Source organism: Apteryx mantelli, chromosome 20 (genome assembly GCF_036417845.1).
Source record: "Apteryx mantelli isolate bAptMan1 chromosome 20, bAptMan1.hap1, whole genome shotgun sequence".
Classification (NCBI taxonomy): Eukaryota; Metazoa; Chordata; class Aves; order Apterygiformes; family Apterygidae; genus Apteryx; species Apteryx mantelli.
In genome coordinates this window covers 10,331,357-10,356,114 of record NC_089997.1, presented here as the reverse complement: position 1 = coordinate 10,356,114, position 24,758 = coordinate 10,331,357, and the positions used below count along the sequence as shown (strand labels likewise).

Genomic DNA, 24,758 nt, shown 5'->3' with positions numbered 1-24,758 from the left:
AAAAGAGCCCTGCGTGTCCTTGGCTAGAAGGGGAGTGTGGAGACCTCCCTCTGGTGAGCTGAGAAAGGGAGAGAAGTTTGGAGACCTGCAGTTTGAAACTGGACTCCTCTGCTCTCAGCAGCGGCTCGTTTCTTTTTAGGGCAACATATGAGTGTGATCATCCTCCAGCTCAAAGAGGTGGGAACACAGGACAGCTGGGATCAAGGCTAATAGACAGACTAGCTGTCCTCACTCTGCACCAAGTGACAGTGAATTCTTTCATCACAGGACTCACAGCAGAAATGCCATGGATTGCTACCTTTGAGGAACACTCCCTAGGGGTAACAAGGACATCTGAAAGAAAATAAACAACGTTGAAAAATCCCTAAAAGTCTGTTCCTTAACCCTCATTTACTAGAACTGGTGGTGAAGATGCTGAAAAGCCCTTCCACATGACAGCTGGATTTCACCTGGCAGAAACTGTGAATGCAGAGCTACTCCCTCCCATTCGCTCCTTCCCACCACTGTACAGCAGGACTGACTCCTTTGCAGCCCAAGGGCAGAGGCCCCTGCTCCTCACAGCACACTCAGCCAGTGCAAAGTGGAGCACACAGATCCTCTCAGCAAAGAGAGAGGCAATATGGGAGGTCGTATGAAAACTGGAACTTTTTTTTTTTTACTTGAAAAATCTCTCCTGACTTCTTAATTTCTATTCTTTGGACAGTCCCCTACGCCCTAAAGGAGCAAATGTCCAACAGCAGCTTCCTCAACGAGTTCATCCTCCTGGCATTTGCAGACACACAGGAGCTGCAGCTCTTGCACTTCATGCTGTTTCTGGGCATCTACCTGGCTGCCCTTCTGGCCAACAGCCTCATCATCACAGCCATAGCCTGTGACCACCGCCTCCACACCCCCATGTACTTCTTCCTCCTCAACCTCTCCCTCCTCGACCTTGGCACCATCTCCACCATTGTCCCCAAATCCATGGCCAATTCCCTCTGGAACACAAGGGCCATTTCCTACTCAGGATGTGCTGCCCAGGTCTTTCTGTTTGTCTTCTTGCTGTCAGCAGAATATTTTCTTCTCACTGTCATGGCCTATGACCGCTTTGTTGCCATCTGCAAACCCCTGCACTATGGGACCATCATGGGCACCAGAGCTTGTGTCAAAATGGCAGCAGCTGCCTGGGGCACTGCTTTTCTCTATGCTGGCCTGCACACTGGGAACACATTTTCAATACCACTCTGCCAAGGCAATGTTGTGGAGCAGTTCTTCTGTGAAATTCCCCACATCCTCAAGCTCTCCTGCTCAGACTCCTACCTCAGGGAAGCTGGACTTATTGTGGTTAGTGTCTGTTTAGGCTTTGGGTGTTTCATTTTCATTGTGCTGTCCTACGTGCAGATCTTCACAGCTGTGCTGAGGATCCCCTCTGAGCAGGGCAGGCACAAAGCCTTCTCCATGTGCCTCCCTCACCTGGCCGTGGTCTCCTTGTTTGTCAGCACTCTCATGTTTACCTACCTGAAGCCCCCCTCCATCTCCTCCCCAGCTCTGGATCTGGTGGTGTCTGTTCTGTATGCAGTGGTGCCTCCAGCAGTGAACCCCCTCATCTACAGCATGAGGAACAAGGAGCTCAAGGAGGCACTGAGGAAACTGGTTCAATGGGTACAAGGTCAGCACCAATAACCATCCCATGTGCATCCACTCATCATTCACAGGGCATTTGGCCTCAAGGTTATGTGTTCTTCACTTCTTTCTTTCTTTCCTTTCCTCTGTTGCATTCTTGTAAAAAGACAAAACGGTTTGGTTCATGCCACTTGTCCTCAGGAATCTCTCGTTTGAATCTGACTGAGAGACCGTGTTGAAGCAGGAAGCCAGGCTTCCCCCTTCATCAGCAGAGATGGGGGAACCTCAGAGCCCACTAGTCTGAGCTCCCTCAGATGCCTTCAGGGCAATGAGGAGAGTTTCCCTTTGCAGCGGCTCCTTTGCACTGACACCAAGGGAGCTCATGGGACAGAGTCAGGCTCAGACGAATAAAGATGGGGTGAGACCATGGCTCCCATGTCCGTTAGGAGAGCTCAGCTTCCCTGGCCATTGTCAAGGGGTGATCTCACACCCCTCTCCTGTGAGGGTGGCAGCCAGTTGTCATCTTGGGCTGGTCCCTTCCCTCTCCAGCGCTCAAACGCTACAAGTGGAGGGGAAGTAGAGGGGAGGGGAGTCAGGCAGCAGCTTGTGGGGACAGACCCTGTGTTCCTCAGGACCATCCCCCACTGCCACAGCAGGCATTTCCTCGCTGCAGCCTTTGTGCGGTGGCTGCAGCTTTCCTGAGACACGTCCACCAACAGCAGCAGGACTTTCTCTTTTTAGAGTTGTTCTCTTCATTTCCATGCTGTCCTTCTGCACTCTGTTCTGGGTATATGGCCCAGTAGTTCTCATAACCTGGTAGTGGTAGGGTTGTGTTTCCATGTGTCCTGTAAGTTCAGGCAGGACAAGGCAATGGGCACCCTTATGCCAGACCTGGCCTCCAGAATAACACTGCTGTAATAAAAAGAGATCTCCTCTGTGACCTACCCGAAGTCTGGTCTTTCTTCAGAAGCTGGGGTCAAAAATACACCCAAGGGATTGCACCATAAAAGGGCCTGCTGCTCTGCCTCTGTACTGTGTGGGCTCCAGGGGATGAGCTCAGAGTCCCAGTGTGACATTTCAGGGACCAAGGGCTGGATTCAGGGTTCATTTCTCAGTGACCACTGCCAGTGGAGATGCTGAATGGTCTCTGAATTGCATGCCTGGGGCTGATACACAGGTGACAGTGCTGATGACAGATGCCCATCCTTCTGGAAGGGAACCTGAGCCCCCAGGAGAGCTCAGGGGATCTCCAGGGACATTGTGGGCCTGGGGGTGGGCAGTGAGCGGAGCCTCACCAAACAAGGGACAGTCCATGGTAGATTCACTCAAAGACAAAGCACTAAATCCAGGTATGCATAGGGAAACGAGGGTTCTGCAATGCCTGGAGAGGCAGTAGGCACCCAGGAGGCCCAGGGAAGGGGCATTGGAGAGTATCCTCAGTGCAACACCACAGGCCGGAGCTAGTGCACACCCAAAAACATCTCCTGCTACTGCAAACACCCTGGGGTCACTCTGAGCACCACCCATGAGGGCAGACACATGTCAGCAGTGTCAGCGGTGGTGAGCCCTGTTTGGCTGGGTCTGCTTCCCACCCCAACCAGCATGGCCCGTGCGGAGTCAGGATTCACCCTGCGGCCCCATGGTCCCACAGCCTGCTCGCTCTGCACAGCAGCACTGCCAGCCCGGGGCCCTGCGGGGAGCACCGGAGAAGGGTGCAGGAATGGCCAGCCAGGCCAGCATGGACACACTCACCTGGGGAAAGGCTCTCTGGGGAGCAGGGACGTCCCAGGAGAGAAGCAGCCAGCATTCGGAGATGGAAATGAGAATGAGGTTTCTCTGTGCACCAGCTCAGGACAGGCTGCTCTGTCCCTGGGGCAGCAGGAGCTGCCAGAGGGGCTGCAGGGCCAGGGCTCTCATGCTGTGCTGGGCAGTGGGGTGGGCATGGGGGGGCTGCAGGCAGACAGGGAGGGGAATCTTCTGGACACAAGACAGGGGAGACAGAGTGACTGGCGTCATTGGGGGGCCTCCTCCCCTTGCCGAGGAGCTGCTCTCCTTGTCCTTAAGCCTTGCCTGAGTTATGCTGTGGACATGCCTGTGCCTGGTCCTGCACCTCTCAGGTCCTGACCTGACCCTGTCCTTGTCCTGCTGACCTGCCCCCTCACTACGGTCAAGAAAGCCTTGGCAAGGGAAGCTGGGAACTGAGCAGATCCCAGGGAAGGCTGTAGGTAGAAAAGCTCGCTGTATATCCACATCAGCAGCTCTTGCCCAACAGCTCAATCAAAGGTGCAAGGAGTGCTTTAGGTTTGGACCCCTACCCAGGTAGTGCTGCATGCAGAGTCTGAGCAAGCACAGCCACTTGGGTCTGATTTTATGATGCACAGTTAGGAGAGCAGGTTTTTCTGTTTCACAGCTCAAGTGTTTATGCACCATTTGCCCCGAGCTGGGGCAGCTCCAGCTCCCCACAAGGGGGAAGGGGCCCGGGGGGAGTGGGCCAGGAGGCCTGGAGGGGGAAGCCGGCATCCCACTGCCTGGCTGGAGCTGGATCTCCAGCATGGGGGGGCCAGGGAGCTCCTTCCTTGTAGAGCTGGTCACCGTGGTGCCAGGAGAGGGGCTGGGAGCAAGGAGGGCAGCAGGTCGGGCAGGGGCAGGCAGGGCTGCGGTGGTGGCCACAGGGAGGGGGTGCAGCCAGTGCTACTGCAACGCAGAGGCTGTCGAAAAGGTCCCGCACTGCCCCTGGGCAGGAACAGGCTGTTCCCCCGTCCCTGTGCTGCCCTCCCAGCAGGACAGGACACGCGAGGAGGGGCTCAGCCTGCCCCATGCTCAGGGACAGCTCCCCAGGGCTGGCACAGCTTGGCCTGAGGCACCTCCAGCTCCTCAGCCTCTGCTCTGGCATGGCTGGCATGGGGATGAGAGCTCCTAGGGCAGGGCAGAACAAGCCTGGCTAGGAGAGCATCATGGGGAAGACCCAAAGGTCCCTGGCTCAGCCTTGGGCTTTGGAAGACTCCCTCATGCACCCTGAGAGGCTCCGTCTGCTTCTTCCACCCTGCCCTGTGCTCCCCTCCCATCAGCCAAAGCTGAGTCCAGCATCGCCTGGGGACTCCCTTCCCCATGGGGAGGAGAGGGAGGGTGTGACACGGCAATAGAGGGGCAGCTGGGATTCTTTCAGATTCTGGGGTTAGTCGCACTGGACTCGAGAGATCAGCATTTGTCAAGTATAAGAATTTAATAGACCTGAGAGGTTCTACACATATGACAGATGTTGGACAACACTAAACAATTAACAGCAGACGATCTACAAGTATGACAAAGCTAAAAAGTATAGTAAAGCTAGAAATATAACAGAACTAAACTATATATACACACATATGAGAGCTCTATGGTTAAGCCACGAGAGCACGGTACAATGAGCATTTTAGCCCTTTCCTTGTCCTTATGGGCCACCCCTCCAGTATAGTTTTCCCCAGATTGTTCTCACCACTGTTAAGCTACGCTGGGATGATTCAGGTTCTCCCTGGCAGTCGGCATCAGGGGCGTCCCTGCTGATGGGTGGGTTGTCGGGTCCGCAGGCCAGCTGACGGTGAGTCCAGGTCCACGCAGAGGTATGTGGCTTACTTGCTTTTACCCTTCCCGGGCTTAGTTCATTACCCATCCAAACCATGCCAGACCACGGTTACACAACAGAACTGATGGCCTCAGCCATCAGGATGGTCAACAATATGGCCAACAAATAACTGTACGCATGTTCAACAGATAACCCAGGGCAAAATTCCACAGTACCTAGATGCTTACAGTGCGAGTGTGTGGTGTCACTTCTCCTTGGCTGACTAGGTTTGCTCAGCACTCACAGGGTTATTGGAGGGCTACAGCAACCCCACAGTGTGGTGACTCTGGCTGTGGTACGCCCAAGGTTCCTTAACCCTTGGGGAGCACCCCAGAGCAAACCCCTCTTCTATGGGCTGCACCATCCTGAGTCCCATGCTTGCCTGTGCAGCGCCTATCAAGGGAGAAAACCTGAGAAATCCTTACTGTGGGTCAAAGCAAAGAAGCAGTGGCTGAGCAGTTACAACAAAGGTTCACAAAGCTTGCTGCCCTTTTGTCCCATTGCATCAAAACATTTGGTGGTCTTCTTTCTGATATCTATGACCTGTTATTAAGACACAGTTGTTAAATGAGACACAGCACAACCTTAGGCTGCAATCAGAATAAAACCACAACGACTTGTCTTGCTTGCTTGCACTCCTCATCCAAGTCTAAGGAAAAGCCAGTTTGACTCTCCACCAGGCCCTCTGCATTCTCAAGTCAATGGGCACTAAGACACAGTCCTGCTGTGAGAGATACACCCCTCTGGTCCATTTTCTTACTGCTCTGTAGCCCTCAGAAATTAGTTTTGGATAGAAGAAAGTATAGAAAGCACAACCACTGGATAGCCTTCCTTCCTTCTTTACACCACAAGATTCATGTAGGAATCTGTGATCGGTATAATAAACAGTGAGCTTTGAGAGGAAAAATACAACACTGGTTTACCAAATGAAAAGCACAGCCACGCTAATCTGCTGGCCACCCTGGAGCAGGCAGCTGCCTGAGAAAACTCCAGTTGTAGCTTCTGTTCCCAGACTTCTGCATGTGGTTACCTCTTCAGAGTTTGCTAGAAACGCTAGTCATCCACTCCAATTAATCTGGACTTGAATATGACCAACTCTGGGAAGCAGCACCAGACAAGAAGTGCAGGTGCTTTCAGAAATACTGCACCCTTCAAGGCTGAAAATCAGAGCCCAAACACAGACAATTCTGAGATCTGCAGTGGGGGGGGGGCAAAGAATTTGAAAAGAAAACTCACATACACTGTCAAGGGGTATTTTTCAACACACACTGCATGAGAACACCACTCTGCTGCAGCAAATGTTACCTCCTCCCAGAGCCAGCAAAGCTTCCTTAGTGCCTGGACGTCCTTAGGGGTGGCAGTGAGGTTAAAAGCACTGCTCATGGTCTCCTCTGGCTTGCCTTCCTCAAATGCAGCAAGGAGCCCTCTCACAATGGCCTGAAAAAACACAGTTACAGCGGAAAGGGCTCATGAGACATAGGAATGAGCACACGAACCTTTAAGCAGCAGGTAGCTAAACAAGGCTTGTCAAAGCCTGTTAAGTTAGAGCCCGCAAACAGCAGGAGTGTTTCAGAGCACAGGATCACTGGCTCCCTCCGTTTGCTGCTCAGTGAGCAACAGCAGCCTGGTTCCTTGTTTCAGAGTCCTAACTTTGAAGGGCAGGGTTGTTTCAATCTGCTCGCCCTTCAGCGGTAACAGGGGAAAGAGAGGAAGCGGACAGAAAACCCAAGGAGTAGCAAACACAAGAAAGCAGCTCAGGAACGAACGCAAGAACAACAAACGCCTCTTGTGCCGCACCAGGCTGCAGCCCTCACAACGCTGAGGTTTCAGCCAGCCACAGCAGGCATTGCCCACACCAAGGCACCTAGGACAGGAGCCTGGAAGGCCTTGAAGGTGCTGAGCTTCAAAGGGAACTGAGCTGACAACACAAGGGGAAACATGACAACACTGGAGTCAGGCAATCGGAACACCATGGTGTGCGTTTGACTGGCTGCAATATGGCTGCTGGCATCCAAGTGTGCTTAAGGAAGGCAGAGTGTTAAGAGAAAAAGCACAAGTCAACTTTCAAGGACAATTACATGTAGGGGGCTGCCAGTTTATGGGGGACAGTGCAGACAGCTTCCTAACACTGACTGCTGAGCAGGAAGCCCAACTCTGACAAACAGGCCTTGCGAATATCATGTGAAAGTTCATGAGCACAGAAGCAAGGCAGCTGCTAGGGGTTTAATGTCCACACTCCACACTGGACCAAATTAGGCCCCTAATTCCAGCACCTACTCAAAAATAACTACAAAACTCATATGTCTGCATAATCATGTCAGACATGTAAAAGAAGTACTTGTGAACTATTATTTAAATAACAAACAGGATTAAAAAAAAACTCTTTGGGACAATAGTAAATGTATACACATGACATTCTTATAAACTGCAGGATACAGAAGAAAATGGTTTGTCAGCAAACCGATTTAACCTGACCTCTCTGCAGGGCACAGTTCAGGACACCTTCCCAAGTTACATACCTCCAATTTTCTAGAGAAGGTCCGGAAAAGAAGCTGCCTTGATATAAGCAATGGAACGGGGCTTGTCCAGAAAATATGTGATCTGCTTGCTTGGTTTGGAAGCTCTGCCAGCATAAAACAAACAAACAAAAAAAACCCCATACACACACACACACACCAAAGAGTTACAAAGGGCTTATTTAAGAGTCTTGTCTAAACTCTACATTAATTTAAGGAAAGGGCTCCTAAGGGTGCACAAGGAATTTATCTTCCACCGTTACTGCAAACAGCAGGACACTACAAAGGTCACCCCTAGGAGAAGGGAGTTCAGACTACGCCTAAAACAGCCACTGGCACACTGAAGGCTCTCGTTCACTTTTAACATACATTTGCCCTTTCACAAAAACCTTACAAAGCCACTTCAGCCAGTAACTAGCCAGAAGGCTTGGTCCCCACCCCCTTTTTTTTTTCTTTCTTTCCAGAAACAGCTTGTTTTATTCTACAGCTTCTGACAAAAGCTATATTAGCATAAATGCTCCAGCTGACTTAGACTTCCTCGACCAAAAGATCTTAGACTTGCAGCTGAAATGCTCTCGCTGCTGCCCATGGGGAGAGGCACAGAGCCAGAAAACAGTGCCTGGAGTCCAGGGCACTCTGCTGACGTGGGCATCTCTCCTGCTGGCACTAGAAATAGTGTATCCCGTCACATTCACTCAGCACAGATCATATCCTACCTGGGGCTAGCCCCCACGACACCTCCTCGGGCCCCTGGCTGCACAGCTGGTCACCAAGAGAAAAGGATGGGGGAAAAGCCTCACCATTTCAGCAACAATGGGTTAGTAGAAGAAGCAGAGTTTTCCAAGGCACCTGACACCTAAGAACGAGAACGCCCATTAATTACTTGAATAAGGTGTAACTCCTGATTTTCTCTTCCCTGCTTGAGTCTGGCCAGGGTCCTCCACACGTGGCTCAATGCTGAGGAAAGAACAGTCACAACAGGGTTGCGCAGCCACAGGCAAGTCTCTCGCAGACCGAGTGCCCTGCACAGGGCCCTGACTCCCAACATTACCTTTCAGCTCTCAAAGTTCCCCCCTCCAAGCACATCCCAGATCATCTCCCACAAAAACACGAGAAGGTTTCTCCAGCAGCAGCTACTGCCACTGCTGCAGCATCTCAGCAACCCCACACACCTCGCCCAGGCAACAGCCCGCTCACACACAGCTACTTCTCCCACCACTGTGTCTTTGGCCTCTTTCTCACAGGCCTTCCAGTAACACCCCCTTCCAGCACCCAAGGTTGCTGGTGTCACTAGCAACAGCATACTGCCCCGGCCTAGACGTAAAGCTTGCTGCCTTCCTCAAGGAAAGCAACACACTAAAGATCACCAAGCCATCTCAGATCATAAGCAAACATGTAAATCACTACCTCTGCAAGCTCCAGAAAAAGAAGAGTCCACCTAGGACAGGAAAGAAAAGACAGAAAAACAACTCAGACACTCACTGAAATAACATCCTGCTAAAGCAGGGCTCAGGATCTAGGTCTTTCAGTAAGTCGCAGCTGCACACTTCCTCACCAGGCACAAGGCAATAGTCAGGTGAAAGATTTCGTCAGCTGATGCAAAGATGGAGTCTTGCAAGTAGTTCTGCTTCACAAACAGAGACTGAAAGCGGTTTCTAAAGTTTCTTCTAGTTGCTTTCAAAAAGACTAGGCAACACTGTAAGGATTCTGCAATCTGGGTTCAACAAAAAAAAATCACTTCTTTTCCTTTCTTTTGCTCCCAAACCCAGCTGCTACCATCACTACTGGACCATCTCCCTTTTGTGTCAGGTGCACAAAAACTTCCTACAACAGAACTGAGATCCTTCACTGCACCTTTCACTGAACACATTCTCCTTCAGCATGGTCTGGAATTTCAGAAGGTTAAACTCAAGCAGGCAAAACATTTCTGTATCCTCCAGTTCAACTTTCAGCAAGACAGAAGTTTCTGCCGAGCTGTCTTCAGTCACAGCTTGCCAGCCCCAACCTTCCAGCAGAGAGAAAGAACAATTCAGCATTCCCAATGTGACATTCAGAGAGAATTTTAACAGAACAGTTTAGATACCTGGCTACAGTAACAATATCTGCTCTTAAACAGAAGTATATCCTGCTCCAGCTGCAGGATAGCGCTCACCATCCATGAGACTCTTGTTCTGTCCGTCTTTATCAAGCACTTGCGGGGTCAGAAGTAGTTTGATCACACAGGAAGATCCATTTTCTCTTCATAATTCAAAAATGAATGGGGAAAACTTGGATTTGCTAAAGCAGCCAGAGCCAGGGAACATGAATGGACAGAAGGCAGAAGCAAGGGAAAAAAAATCAATCTATGCTTAGATACCTCCATCTCCAACAGCAATGCAAACCTCCATGAGAGAGTTACGCTCTGGCTTTACCATTTAGGTTCAACCAAGGGCCTGGGAGAAAGGAATGAGGACACTGGTGTCGAGGAATATTGGAAACAAACTGAAAAAGCGGGCCCTAACCTGTAAATCCTTTGAAAATGCTCTCCATGCAGGGGTGTGTTCATGTCCATCTCCTTGGTCTAGAGAGGACAGTGCCCATTTGTGGCATCCTTTTACTTTCCTCCTTAGCAACTGCAGGAAGCAAGGAAGCTATCAAAAAAGCACCTGAACTCTGCAAAGACTTACCTAAGCTCAGGCCCTGCTCTTTTCACAGCCCTCGTTTCTCCCCATCCCTGGACATGACACCTTGCTAATGTTCATAACTGAAAGCCGAAGAAAACAAGTCCAATTTTCACAGGTTAATCAAGAAAACTGAATGCTGCACTTCCCCGGCACAGCACAACAGCAGCTCAGGCCTATCGACTTCCCCCACCGCTTTTCCCACCCGCACCCAGAGTGTTGCAGCTTCCCACCGCGGGAGGACACCAGGGGCAGCAGGAGCACAGAAAGCAGCTTCTCTGCTCCTCTCCCTCCTCACCTGCTGCCTGCGGTTTCCCTAGTGATGGAGCTCGCACAGCTCAGGGCTCCTCTGCACCTGCCGGGCGGCAGCGCGGGCTGGAAACACCCCCCTGTGTCCCCGGGGTGCTCACAGGCAGCACCTGCCCCCACCCGCAGCGCAGACCTTTCTCTCTCGCCCCGTCCAGGCCCATCCCGTCCTGTCCCCTGGCGCAGACTCGCCCAGGCCCTGGGGCAGAGCGGGGCCCTGTGGCAGCAGCGCCCCGGCAGCAGCGTTTCCCCGCTGACGCTCCCCTGCAGCACAACTCCCGCAGCCCAGGGCCAGCCCGGCGCCGCTCCCCCTCGCTCCCCGCCCTCCGCCCCGGCCCCGGCCCCGGCCCCGGCCCCGGCCCCGGCCGGCAGCAGCCGCCGCAGGCTCCGCACACACGAGCACACACCGGGCCGCAGCGTCGCTCCGGGCTCCCTGCGCGGCAGCCGCCAACATCCGCCGCTGCCGCAGCTGCTTCTCCGCAGCCTCGAGAGCGGCGGCACCAGGGGCGGTGGCCATGGACACACAGGCCCCGCCCCCACAGGGCCGGAAGTGCTGCCTCCTCCCTCGGAGCATGCGCACTGGCGCAGAGGAGGGCGGCGAGGGGCGGGGCGGGGGCGGGGCTGCCCGGGCCCTGCGGGGAGGGAGGAGGTGAGAGGCGGCTGGTGCCGCGCGGGGCAGCGTCTCCCGGCGCGGGGCTGCCCGGAGCCTCGAGCCGCAGCGCCGGGAGCTGCCGCACCAGGGCCGAGGGCCGAGGGCTGCGGGCTGGGCAGAGCGAGCGGCTGTGCGTGCGGGGGCAGCCGGAGGCGCCGCGGCCCGGTGTGTGCGAGCAGCTGCTGGGGAAGGCGCGGCCCGGCCTGGGCCGCCTCCGGCCCCGCAGGAGCCCCCAGCTCTTAGGCCCCTTCTCCTGTCAGGCCAGTGACGGCACCAGCTGGGTTTGGGAATGTAACAGTGGAAACGGAATGATTTTTTTGGAAAAAGACCAAAGGACCCTTCCAGTGTCTCCTATTCTTTTTGAAAGGACATAGAAAAAACCCTTAGAAAGTGCTTCTGCTCTCTGTTCCTGAAGTAGAAGTTTCCCAAGACTTCCTCTTTGCCTTAGCTGATCTAATACTTTGCCTCTTGCCTTCTGCTGAGTGGGGAAGTGTGCGGCTGAGAAGTTTTTACAGACCTGGTTGCTGAACCCTGCTTTGGCAGTAAGTTATTTAAGCGGGTGTATGAGTTGCTTTTCCATCCTTTATTTCCTCACCCCCTTAGACATTTCTACCCTAGATTTGAGTGTGTTCAAAGCAGAGGTCTGCGCAACACCTCTGAGTGTCTCTTGTTTCTTGGAGATGGTTCTTGCAGCATCTTTGTGAAATCTTCAGAGCTTGCGTTTAACCTGCTGCCAAGTCCCTGCAGCTGCTGCCTGCCTCTGCGAGGGTCAGCCCCACATGTGGCTTCAGGGTCCCCGCGCTCCTCCAGTTCTGCTGGTTTAAGTGTTTGTGGGCTGGTGTGAGGAGGCCAATAGCTGGTGCAGATGTGAGAGCAGTGCAGGCAGAGCAGTCTGTGATCCCCGTGTGTTTAGTGAGCTGGTGCCTGCAGCTCTGCTGGCGCTGCCTCTTCCCCTGTTCAGTCCCCATCCACGCCAGGCCCTGAGGTGCCACAGTCACTGGATCTCAAACACGTCTGCAGGTTAATGGTGCTGAACATCGGTTGCCTACAAGTTTTCTGGAGAAGCTCACTGGCAAGGGAAGGACCCACTTGTTCAAGCACCCAGAAGAAGGTTTTGGTCGCTGCCAAGTCATTGCTGGGCGTTTTGGTGCGGTCAGTTGTCCGTGCTTCCTCCCCAGTGGCAGCAGCCACCTGTGCTGTGTCGCCATGGGGCGAGTGCGGTGCAGTGCCCGCTGCCCTCCCTCGCAGCCAGGTTTCCCGCATGGGGGCCATGGCCGGGTGAGCACAGCCGCAGTGCCCAGCCCGGCCGGGACCCCCAGCGGGGTTCTCCCTGCGGCCCAGCCTGCGTGGGGGCAGGGGCATCCCCCGACCGCCCCGTGCAGCCCCTGCCTGCTGCAGGGCCAGCCCCGGCCAGGGCACTGGGGCGAGGGGGGCCATGCCCCCTCTGTGACACGGGCTGTGGTCACAGGGGACATCCCGTGTCATGGCAACAGCTGCTCTCTCCCGCGCGGCCCTGGCCTCTCCCCACACGTCGTGGCGAGGCCAGGGGAGCCCAGGCACTGGGGCTGCTCTCAGCACCACTCTGCTGCGAGGAGCCACCAACCCTGAGCGGGAGCCGGCGAGGGGAGGCTGGGGCAGAGCGGGGCTGCGGTGACGTGTGGAGGAGGAGGAGGAGGAGAGGGGCTGTTTCCTCATCACCTCCTGCTGCGGGGTGACCCAGGGCGAGGAGGACAAAGATGGAGCTCTGGGACACTGGTCATGGGACACGGCATGGGCAGGTGGTGCCAACGCTCCCCACCCATGGTAAGGCCTTCAGGATCTCCTTCCCGGGAGCTGTTGCAGAGACCATTAACTCTGAACATGGCTGTGGAAACCCTGGGCCAGGGGGAGGGTGGACAGGGCTGGGGGCTGCAGCCAGACCTTCCACTGATGGTCCCCTCTGGCTCAGGTGCCAGTGTGGCCGCCAGGACTCCTGGATCCTCGCCCTGATGCTGCCCCTGCTGTCCCAGGGCACCCTGGGCAGAAGTCCCTGCCCCAAGGGTCACTGCTGGCCTCGCAGTGGGCATTGCCCACCCGAGCTCCTGGCGGGGGAAGGAGCTGGAGCTGCTCCGGTGGCTGTGCAGAGCCTGTGTGTGCAGAGATCCCATAGGGGGAAACTGGCCCTGCAGGGGAGATTCTGGGGGATGCCCTGAGCCCCCAGATTGCCATGGGCACAGCACCGTCCTCTCACTGGGTGAAAATCCCTTGCCAGTGTCCCTAGGGAGGGGGTTCACCCTGTGAGAGCTGCTTCTGGAAGGAAAGGAGACACTTTCTGCTTTTCCTCAGCTCAGCAAGACTTTCTGTCTGGGACCCCGAGCACTGCCTCTAATTCCTTCCTGCAGGCTTTGAGCTCAGGGACACATTGTGGATGTCCCGTGGTAGGACCTGCATGTCCTAATGCTTCTGTTTCAGCTGCAGACCCCTCCTGGGGGCAGATAAAGGTTGTAGCCTCAAGGCAGTGCCCACCTCAGCCACTGAGCCCCTGTCAGGGATGGGGTGTGTTTGGGGAGGGGGATGCAGTTTGAATATGCTTGCACTTGTCATCTCCTTGGCTAGGCACGTGCTGAACGGCTGTGAGCTGGCCCCCCCAGAGCATGACGTGTCTTATTTTCCAGAGACCGTTGCTGTCTGGGAAGGTGTGTCTGATTACATTGTATGGCAGCTGATGCTGAACCAGGTGGGTCTGCCATCGTGGGCCTGCCCAGGAAAGCCTTCTTCTGGATCTTCTGGATCTGAGGGATGATTTCTCTGCTTTGACGTGTATTTTTGAGAGGGTGAAGAGGAGGGGGATGAAAACATCTGGAAAGTTCTTCAGAAGAACTTCTCCAAGGCTTCTCCAAAGCTTTTCTGAGTGCTTTGTCTGTCCCTTTTGTATGGCAGGATTGGGCAGGGCACTGAGCACCATCCCCATGCGCTGACAAGTCACCAGCCTGTCCACCTACCAGTCTCATGATTCTTCTCTTCCTTTGTGTTTTCAGGGAGTGAGAGTTATTCGGCTTGGGACCTTCGGTGTTGTAACTGAACGAGTTGGTGTTGGGAAGCATGGTTTCCTGACTGTTCGCAGACCCGTGTTCCGTCTTTCGAAGACTATTGCAGAGGTTCACGGCCTCACCTATGATAAGGCCTATGCTCCTGGTAAGAAGACAGGCTGAAACTTTTGCTTTGCCTTAGGACATCTTTGGGGTGTGCATAACTGCTGTTCAGCAGTGACTGTTAGAAACCTAGAATTGCTTCCCCAGGTCCTGAGAACACCTTCAGTTTTTAATTATCATGTCATCATAATGCACATTACAATTATACTCCCTCTCTCCCTGACTTGTTTAATAGCTGGCTACATGCCAGATGTATTGGGGCTGCTACTTCTCATCAGATTGATTTAAAAACATTGGTCCATGTTTATGCCACACTGGAGCTTGTAAAGTTGAATAAGGGCATTCATGCTGGCTCTTCCTTTCTCCTTCTACTTTGAAGTAGGTCAAAGGCAGCTGTAGAGAGCCTTGAAATGGAGATGGGGACAATAGTGTGTATGAAAACCCATCAGAGGCCAGCTTTGCTGTGATTGCTGGTCATCCCTGTGAGCCCTGCATCTGTAGTGGACATCAGTGATGCCTGTGGGGCAGCAGGAGCTCCAAGTTGTGTTTGCAGTGGGTCTTTCCTTTGAAAGGACTCCACATGTTCTCTGTGATGTCAACATCAGTCTGGCACTTCTTGGAGCTGGGCCTGTGGCACCAAAAGCAGGGGTGTTTGCTGTGCAGTTCTGAGGGTGCTGGGGGTGGCTGGAAGGATCTGAAGGGGTGTAGTGCAATGCTTGTGTTTCCCTTCTGTCTTTCACCATGTGATGTGGCACAGCTAAATGTCTCCCAACCTGGAATGCACGGAGTGTGAGCACAAGTACCTGCCACCCACTCTGCCCTTTTGGGAACTGGCCCCCTTTCTCCTCTCCTTGTCCTGCCATCGTGCCCCATGTTCATACGAGATGGCCAGGCCCTTCCTTTCGATCTCTGTAGGGAAGAAAGCATTGCTGTACACTTGGCACATCCATTTGCAGAGTGCTTTGAACTTCTCCTAGGGAGAGATGACATCAGATTCCTTCAGGAGCTTTACCAGATGTTAAAGAAGACAGCTCTATAGCAGTGTCTTGCTTGAAGACCTCAAAGCTGCCAATGCTCTGTTTTAGCCTGCTCCGCTAGTGGCTTTGTTCCTCTTTTTCTGCTTCCTAGGTCATAAGCTCTCCGAGCCCCTGAAGTATGCTCGCATAGCCTCGGACATCTCTGTTCCTCGGAAAACAGTGGAGGCTTGCATAGAAGAGACCATGCGTCTTTTCTCCCGCTGCCTGGAGAGTGGGAAGAATGTTGCCCTTGTGTTGAAGGACATTGGCATGCTTGTTATTCAAGGAGTAGATGTGAAAATGAGATTTTACAGAGACTTTCTGAGAAGGCTGAATGGGACGGAGCAGCTGCTAGAAGTTCTTCTTGGGGTAAGTTTTCTGTTTCTCCAGTGCTACCTGTCATCCTTTTGAAATCACAAGTGACTGCAGTTCTATTAGCCTGCCATGACCTGTTTAGGCACATGGACAGTCCTGGCCTAGAGTAATGCCAACTCCCTGGACAGTTTGTCTTGAACATTCAGAGGATTTGGCAACAAAGACGACCCCGGGAATAACTGTGCTGGGTCCACCCAAAGATTCATCCAGCCCAGGAGCCCTTTCCCATGTGCTGAGGGAAAAAAGTCCAAGGAAAGGGCAGGTCTTGTGTGTTTTTTCCAGGTAGACTTCCCTCCTTCCAGAAAGCCATGGTTTAGTGCCCTTTAGTGATGACAATTGAACCCATGTGTCCTTTGGCTGTGCCTGGGATGGTAAGGCAGTGAGTTCAGCAGTTTGCCCTTAAGCTGTGTAACAATATTTCTGTGTGTCCCTTTGGAAGCTCAGCCTGATCCCTTCATGGGACGCCCTTGAGCTCTGGTGTGGTGAGGAATAGTAATGGATCCCTCCTCCCCTTGCCTGGACCAGTGGGGATGTCAGACATCGCTGTGAAATCTCTGTTGACCTCAATCCTCTCTCTTTGAAGCTGGAGGGCCTGAGTGTGTTTCATCTCTCCCAAATGGCAGCTGGTCAGAATATTTATCACTCTTATGCTCTTGCTCTGTAGCGTTTCTAGGTCTGTGTCTGTGTAGGTTTGTTTTTGCAGGGATCATTGCTGAGCCCAGTCTCTGGGCAGGAAGCAGAGGCCCAGGCAGACGAAGGCCCATATTGGACCAGCCCCCTGTTGCTGCTGTTGCTATGTTGGTCTAGTTGTGCTGACCAGCTCTTCCCAGTGCCTGGAGTGTCACCAGCATGAAGGGGGTCTTTCTGTCCTAATGTGTGCATCTGCTCGCAGCGAGTGTGTCCCAGAGAGAATCGTTTGAGCCCAATGTCTTTCCCCAGGTCTCTAGTGCAGCTCTGTCCTTCATGCTGGTCTTTCAGGTGCCGCTGGAAAGGTGAGATGTGAAAGCAGGCTGAGGTGAGCCCCTCGAGGGTTAAGGCAGAGATGCAAGCAGGCTGTAGGCCAGCGCTGCTTCCCAGCTCTGTCTCTTCCTTCTGTCCTAGTGCGTGGTGTCTTTTCAGTCCATTCTCTGGGCCAGGGCCTTTTCTCCAGCCTTTGTTGCAGTGGGTCCCAGAGCAGCTGCCCCTTGAACACACCCCAGAGGTTTGGCCTTCCCAGTTGTTACCCGCTTTGCCTCTCCATTCCTCCATGGTACAGCGGCAGATGTCTGAATGTTAGGAGAGACTGTGGGGTTAACCCCACATCAAGCTGGCAGGGAAAATGCAGCTGCCAGGAATCCCAACTAGTGAAATGCCTTCTCGTGTGCTTGCCTCCATCAGCTTCTGCATTAGGAAAGACCTAGTCTCCTGACTGAGTCTCTGGATTCTCAGCCTTGCAAAAAGCCTGACAGTGTTCTTACCCTCTCTCATTTATTTCCCTCCAGCTTCTGTGCTTCATAACTGAGGGGCTGTTGAGAGGAGTGGAGAAATTCAGCATTTCAGTGAGGCAGCTTCTTCTCTGAGCAGTGGAAAAGTTTGCTGCCCTTGTGAGCACTGAGATAATTTTCTTGGCATCACCTCACACATGTCTGTCACTTTGCAGATGCCAGAGATGAGGGATTCAGTCCTCTCAGGCACCAAAACCACTGCTTCTCAGACCCATTCTGGTCAGGTCATCATCTTTCCTGAGTGAGTATGTTTGCTTCTTAGCACCTGGGTGGCCAAGCGAGCAGCTTCTCACGGCATGTTTGGTAGCATTGTGTTGCCAGTGCTTGTGAGGGCTGCTCAGAAACTCATCTGAGAGTAACTCTTTGAAATGTGCATCAAAGTGCAGGTCCCTACTAGTTGCTGGCTTGGGACATTTTCATGTCTTCTGTGAGACCTGCATGAATCAAATGTGTCCTGAATGTGTTTTCTGGGGTCAAAAGTTTTTTTGTGGGAGGCCTATCTAGGCCAAAGTGAAGCGTGTGCCCAGTGGGGTTTTGGCGAGCTTTGTCCTGGCTCCCATCATGCTCAGTGTTTTGTTCCATTACTTGTCTGGGAGATGGAGGTTCCTTTTTACAGATGGATGGACATGAGCTTGGGAGGGCCTGCAAGTGATTTGGAGGGTGAGACGGGAATTAGAAATGGTGCTGGAAAGCTGTAGGAAAGGAGACTATTGTGTTCTGCCTGGACATAAACATTGAACAGGAGAAGGGAGATGGTCACAATGGCAGCACAGAGGATCTGGGTTCAAATGAGCTTTCTCATAGGAAGGCTAGGAAAGCTCTCAAAGGGCCTGATGAGGAAGCTCATGCCCCTCTAGGTTCTCGAGGTCTTCACGATGTCACTCAGCTTGCTACTGCACTCCTCCAGCATCTGGCGTATTCTTCATATTCTGCTTTGGAAAAAGATGGACTTCCCAGTAGCTCCCACATGCCCCTGTGTCCTCATTATTCACCCAAGGGGCAAAGGAAGTGTGGTGCCCTCCCTTTAGACTGGTGTCTTTTTCCTGTTTCCAGGTACAAGTTTGAGAGTACAGCTAGAAAACCACCCGTGGCACCTGTGAAGCCGACGCGGGAAGAAGAGATGGGAAAAGATGGGTCCAGTGGCAAGAAAGGTAATGAAGCAGCTGGTTCCTGGCAGGGGTTTGTGTCTTCTCCCTCTGTCCTCTTTGGCAGGGCATTGGAGCCAAGGTGACAGTGGGATGGCTCAGGTAGCATGAGGCATTAGAGGTGATGCTGCTTACCCCATATGGGAAATCTCAAGTGACTCCTGAGGGAACAAGACCTCGGGGCAGCCCAACACTCCCACCTGCAGCTGATACCTCCAAGTTAAACTTTCCCCCATTTGCACGGGACTCAGTGCCCTGGTGTGCACTGCAAACTGCTCTTATTTTGAGGCGTTGGTGCAGAAGGGAGGCAAACTTGAGAACTGTCCTTGGGCAATGTGAATCCTAAATTGTGCCTGGAGCTGTATGTAATGGAGGGGCTGAGCTATTTCATGGAATCAGTGTATTTTCAAGTGGTGGGAAGAGTCACCTTGAGTAGATAGTACAAAGTCTGGTAACCTATGCCAAAACTTCCTTCATTTTCAAAGCAAGGAGTTCTTACCTTTCTTTCCGAATTTCTCATAAACATCCCCAAAACAGTGCCTTTGGGTTGACTGTGTCACCAGAGGAACTGCAGGCATATGAGATCAGTAGACAGATCCAAGGATCTGCTCCCCTTGTGTGAAATTGTTGCCCCCAGAGAGACTCTGTTCATTCACCAGTACATCCCAGCAAGCCTCCTTTTTCATAATGTGACTAGGATAGAACATGAAAGAACAGAAAAAACAGTACCACAAGAACTGATGTTGCACAGTAAAATCTAAAAGACAGAGAGAAGCCAGTGTCCGGAAAGGCCAAAGACCACCCAGGAAACAAGGCATAAAAGGAATCAGCTGGAAGCCTCACAGTTTTATCACAGGCTTGATCAGATCTGCATATCCTTCCTTTTCAAAAGGTCTCTGCAATTCTATCCTGAGGTGTTTTCTTGTCTCCTGCTTACAGGAAATCTTCCTGCCAAGCAGCTCCTCTTGAGAGAGAGATATCCTCCAGCCAAAATAACAGCTCCGACTATGCAGAAAGGAAAGGGGAAGAAAGATGAGGGCAAAGCGCCTCATGGCAGGTGAGACACTTGGAGGAATGGATGAGGGTGACCCTGGACCCTTGTGCTTGTTTGGGTGAGATGTTTTCTCTGGACACCAGGTTCATAGTAGCTCTGAATGTCTTTTATCACATGTCGCAGTGACTCCTGATCCCTCGATGGCAGGAATGCCTTTACACCCCTGCCCACTTTCTCCTTCTTTGACTCTGGGTGTCCAGGAACAATCAGTTTTCCATACCTAAACACATGGTAGCTGAGGCCATCGAGCAGTGTTTAATACATTTGCGAGGATGGGGTAACTGTGTCTCTTAGAGCCTGTCTTTATAAAGGACCCTGCTGCTCTCCTTGCCGCATCAAGACAGAGCCTGTATCTGGGCGTGCTGAGCATTCCTGCGGGCACATCATGCAGCCCTGGGCATTTCAGCTGGGGGTGATCTCTGTCTCTGCCCAGCTTGTGAGTACAGGACGGAGACCAAACTCCCCCTGTGCTCACACCACCTCCCCACAATGTGTATTTTCAGCGTGCTCCCAGGCATCCAAGGGAGCTGCTCAAGGAAGGTGGAGCGAGGCAGGAGGAAGGGCAGTGCTGAAGTCATGCCGCCACCTGAGAAACTGGTTACAAGAATGCAGAGGTGGCCAGGAGAGGTATGTGCTACTGACTGAGGTCCTCCTTGTGCCATATGGACTTGTGGAAAAGCGCAGTTCTATGGGCAGTGAGTATGAAAGACCCCTTCCTGCATATTCATTTGGCCATTGACCGACCTTGTCTGAGCCTTGCTTTAAAAGGTGCAGGTCATGCTCTAGTTTTGCAATGCATTTGTCACTGCTGCATTCTCAGGAAACACCTCAGAAGAACACCTCCCCTTTGGCCCTGTTTCTAGAGGGAATGTACCTGCTGGGCCTTTCAGGGATAGGAGATGGACAGTTTCTGTTTAGCTCAGTGATCATTTAGCTCATTGGTCCGAGCAAAAATGCAATTTGCGGACCTGCCAGTATTAGCTTAGGGGCATAAGAGCACTGACAGGAAGGCTCAAGACAAGGGGCAGAAAGGAGGATGAGAAATGACCTTTGTGCACTGGAAAATACCAGGTGCCAGTGATAATCTTTGCTGTTTCTTTTCTGTGGCCCTCCAGGTGGAATATCACTTCAGAGTAATGGGGGAGGGGATTCTTGTCTTTCCTCTGATCTGAAGCCCTGGGAAGGTTTCCCTTTCCTGTGCCTTTTGCTGAAGAGCAACTCTCTCCAGCCAACAGGTCAGGCCAGGATCAAGCACAAACTGGAGCAGCTGGGGCAGCTCCAGTATCCAGTCCCTGGTGCTGCAGGAATGGGAATGTCCCTGATCCCCGCCACATTCCTAGCCCCAAGGAAGGGAACACTGCCCTTTGCCCATTGAAGCAAGGCAAGTGAAGAGAGAAGAGCACTTTTGGAGAACTCATCTGAAGAAACCCCAGTGCTTCCTCTGGAGCTGTTTTCCAGAAGCATCCGTAAGAGGCAAGGAACCATGAGGAAGGGGTCTTGTGGTCCAAGCGAAGTCCCAGCGTTATTAAAGTCCCATAGTTGGGCTGCCAGGTGTTGGGGAAGCTCAAGTGAGGCCATGAACACTGATGCTGAGAGTAAAAGCTGAGGTCCTAAGGAGTGTTTGGGGTCATTTGATCTGACCTGCCAAACCTCCCAGTAGGGTTGCATTAAAAGTTCCTGCTCTGCCCATGGCAATTTCTTCCCCTCATTTGCGATGCTATGGGAGATGTCCGACTGAGATGGAGGGGTGAGTAGGCAGCCTGGCCCTTGCCCTCTGAGGGGCAGTGGGCCTGCGAGGGAGAAAGATTGGATTTGTGGAAAAGGATGGGATTTGTGTGCCAAGAGACAAAGCAGAGTGCAGAGTGGGGTCTGTCCTTGGCGTCCTGGCCCAGCAGATGTAGAGGGACAAGCGCTGAATGCGAGTGGCAGGGAGGGGGCTGTTTAAGCAGCTGCGCAGGGAGCAGGGACTTCAGTGTGAGGAAGAGCACAGAGGGACCTGTCTGGGACCCCTACTGAACATCCCTCTGCATCAGCTCCTTTCTGCTGAAAGGGCGCAAGGCAGGGCAGAAAGGCAGTGACTCCCCTGGGGTCTAGCAGGGAGGCTAAAAGGTGCCTGTAAAACCATGACTTCACAACAGCCCCAGATCAAAGACTGGCAGGCAGTTTTGCTCTCCAAATTGTCTTTTTTAAAAAAAAAAAATACTTCTCCTGAACATTGCACACAGACTTGCTTTTGTGTTCTCTATCCCCTCATTACCAGCTCACGGCACAAAAAACCCCCCCTTTCCTTACCCAAATGTACTCACCCATGAGGCTGCCCTGCCCAGCCCAGCTGCAGCACTTTGCAGCCCCCTGTCCCTGCACGGAGGGAGAAGCCCTGCTCCTGCAGCCCCACATGCTGCATTGGCCTTCTTGGCAGCTCTTGCTGCTGCTGAACCCTGCTCTCCCATCAGGAGCTCAGCTGCGACTGCAACCCAGGACATCCCTCTCTGTCTCCAGACTCAGCGTCTCTTCAGGCAACAAGTCAGGCTAAGGATCAAGCACAGCCTGGATGGAGAGCGCTGTCCTCTACCCTGATGTTGTGCTTGGGGTAGATGAAGGACTGACCCTGCCACAGGGTGGGGGATCTCTGGCAGAGCTGTCTGTACATCAGGCAGATGTCTGAATCACTCCCACGTCCCCACACAGTCTCTGGAGCGGGCACTCAGCTGGGCTCTTTCCCTGCCCCATGGCACTGCACCCTCCCTTCTCCCCATTCAGTAATGAGATGTACAGACACAACCACCTGGCACTGACACACTCTTCCCTCTTCTGTCCTTCCCATCAGGCAAGGGGATGGGACAAGTCAGCTCAGCTCAGGGTCAACAGGACACATGTACATCCTCCGTGCTGCTCTCTGGCCATCCCCCATGGTCTAGAAAGGACGTCCCACAGCAAGATGCATGTCCCAGGCAGCAGCAGATCTGCTGTCCCAGAGCTGGGACATGGTGACTGTGAGCAAAACCCAGGGTGCTGGGCAGCACAATCCCCCAGGCACCCCACCAATAGGGCAACATCCCTGGGTGGGCTCGAGCCACCAACCTTTTGGTTAACAGCCAAATGCGCTACCTGCTGCGCCACAGAGACCCCCACCTGGTGCTCTCCTGGGGCAGCTCCAGTGTCCAGTTCCTGGTGCTGCGGGAATGGGAATGTCCCTGATCCCAGGCACGTCCCCAGCCCCAGGGAAGGGGCTGCATCCCTAGCCCCAGGGAAGGACACACTGCCATTTGCCCACTGCCAGGTACTAATGGGCAGAGCAGTGCAGAGGGAGGCCTAATACCTAGGTGAGGGACTGTGGGCAGCTCCCTGCCCAGGATCGGCTTTGCCTGCTTTCATGGCCCTTCCAATGCACACCCTGGGGGGCAACTGGAGCTGTGGGCACATCATCCTGGGGAGGGCATTTCCCTCACCCCATTTGCTCCTGCTGCTGGTATCAAAGACAGGTGTGGCACACACAGGAGTGCTGCACGGGGTGGCAGAGGTGACTCAGGGAAGGGGTTTGCTCCTCTCCATTGACCCTCTCTGGGAGGGCCAGAGCATGGGAGCAGCACTTGCAGCAAGAGTCTCCTCCTGCCCCCATCAGCTGCAGAGATGTTGAAGGGGCAGCACTCTATGGTGCAGCCCTGGTCCAGGACCAGTCGCAGCTGAGAGGCGATCTCAACTTCCCCCATCCCAGCCTGTGGCCCAGCAGGAGGGTTCAAATGCTGCTTTCTGCTGAGGCTCTCAGGGCACCAGGGGCCAAGAGGGCTGTGCTTGTCAGGGGAACATCAGCTTGTCAGAGGCACATCATGGGAGAAGAGTATGTCCCACCCCTCAGCAGGCTCTTAGGGGATGTAGCTCAGTGAAGAGCACCTGCTTTGCATGCAGGAGGTCCTGGGTTCAATCCCCAGCATCTCCAGGGGAGCTTTTGTCCTGAATCTCCATTCCCCTCCAACAAGGGTGAGGGCTGGGAACAGGGTACATTGCTCCTCTCCAGAATTTGCAGGCTTGCCCTCTGACGGGGTGTCATGTGGTAAGTGGAGCTCCCCATGTGGGAAGAGCCCAGGCAGATCATCAGAAAGCCTGCCCAGGTGAAATGACATCATTATGTCACTACTATTGTAACAACCTGATTGGCCAGAAGTAGGCAAACAGGCAGGAGCTGAGAGGTCATCAAGTGCATCTCAGGAGAGATGGTAGCCCTGTGAGACAAGAGTCAGTAGCATGCATAAAGGTGAGAGGACTGGATGCTGGCTGGGAGGTTATTTCAGCTGCAGCAGCAGGATTGCCCTAGGCAGGCAGACAGGCACTGTGAGGGCATCAGGCTCATCAGATGCACCTGACCGTGGGAAGTGAGAGCTCAGCAGGAGGGGAGAGGGGAGGCAGGTGGAGGTGCCAGCTGGGACATCACTGGTGAGTCACTCCTGTCCCAGCAGCTCCTGGCCAGCAGCAGGTGAGCAGGCACTGGGGTCACTGCAGGTGACAGGAGCTGATTCAGCAGCTGGGGAGGTGGGAGTGGGAGCAGGAGAGGGAGCAGGAGAGGGAGAGTCAGGCAAGAGCACAATGGCTGGTGTGTTGGTTGTGAGGTCACTTCCATTGCACTTCCCCGATTGGCCAGCAGTGGGCAGGTGGCATTATGAGGTCATCAACAGCATCACAGAGGCTGCCCATCAGCAAGGAGAGCTTGGGAGGAGGCAGGAGGGAGGGACAGGTGAAGGTGACATTGGTGGCTTTGATTGTGAGGTGTCTCCTTTCACAGCAGCTGATTGGCCAGCAGCAGGGGGGCAGGCATGTGAGGTCATCAGTGGCATGACAAAGTCCATGAGGCAGAGGTGAGAGCCTGGAGGGAGGAAGGAGGGAGAGGCAAATGGTCATGACACTGCTGGCATAGTGATTGTGAGGTCACCTCTATGAGTGCAGCCTGATTGGTCAGCAGCAGGCAGGCAGGTGGGTGGGCACTGTGAGGTCATGAAGGGCAGGAGGAAGCCCCCAGGAGAGAGGAGAGCTCCTGAAGGGGGCAGGGCCAGGGAAATGGAAATGTAGTGTGACTGGAAGCTGGTTTGTGAGGTCACTTCTATTGCAGCAATCTGATTGGACAGCAAGCTGGCAGGTACTGTGAGGTCATGAAGCAGGTCGGAAAGCCTTCCCCATGGAGAGGAGAGCTCAGGGGAGGGGAGAGGGAGAGATGAGTTAGAGCG

At 53.5% G+C, this 24,758-nt stretch overlaps 1 protein-coding gene and 1 non-coding gene across 2 annotated transcripts in view; one reads left to right on the top strand and one right to left on the bottom strand.

The window, feature by feature from the left end:
• The window catches only part of LOC136993790 (antigen WC1.1-like), a 321,017-nt gene that overhangs the window by 279,572 nt on the left and 16,687 nt on the right, over positions 1–24,758 (bottom strand). The window lies entirely within an intron of this gene.
• TRNAA-UGC (transfer RNA alanine (anticodon UGC)) lies at positions 23,409–23,479 on the top strand. Its single transcript has one exon. It is a non-coding gene; the product is annotated as a tRNA-Ala (tRNA).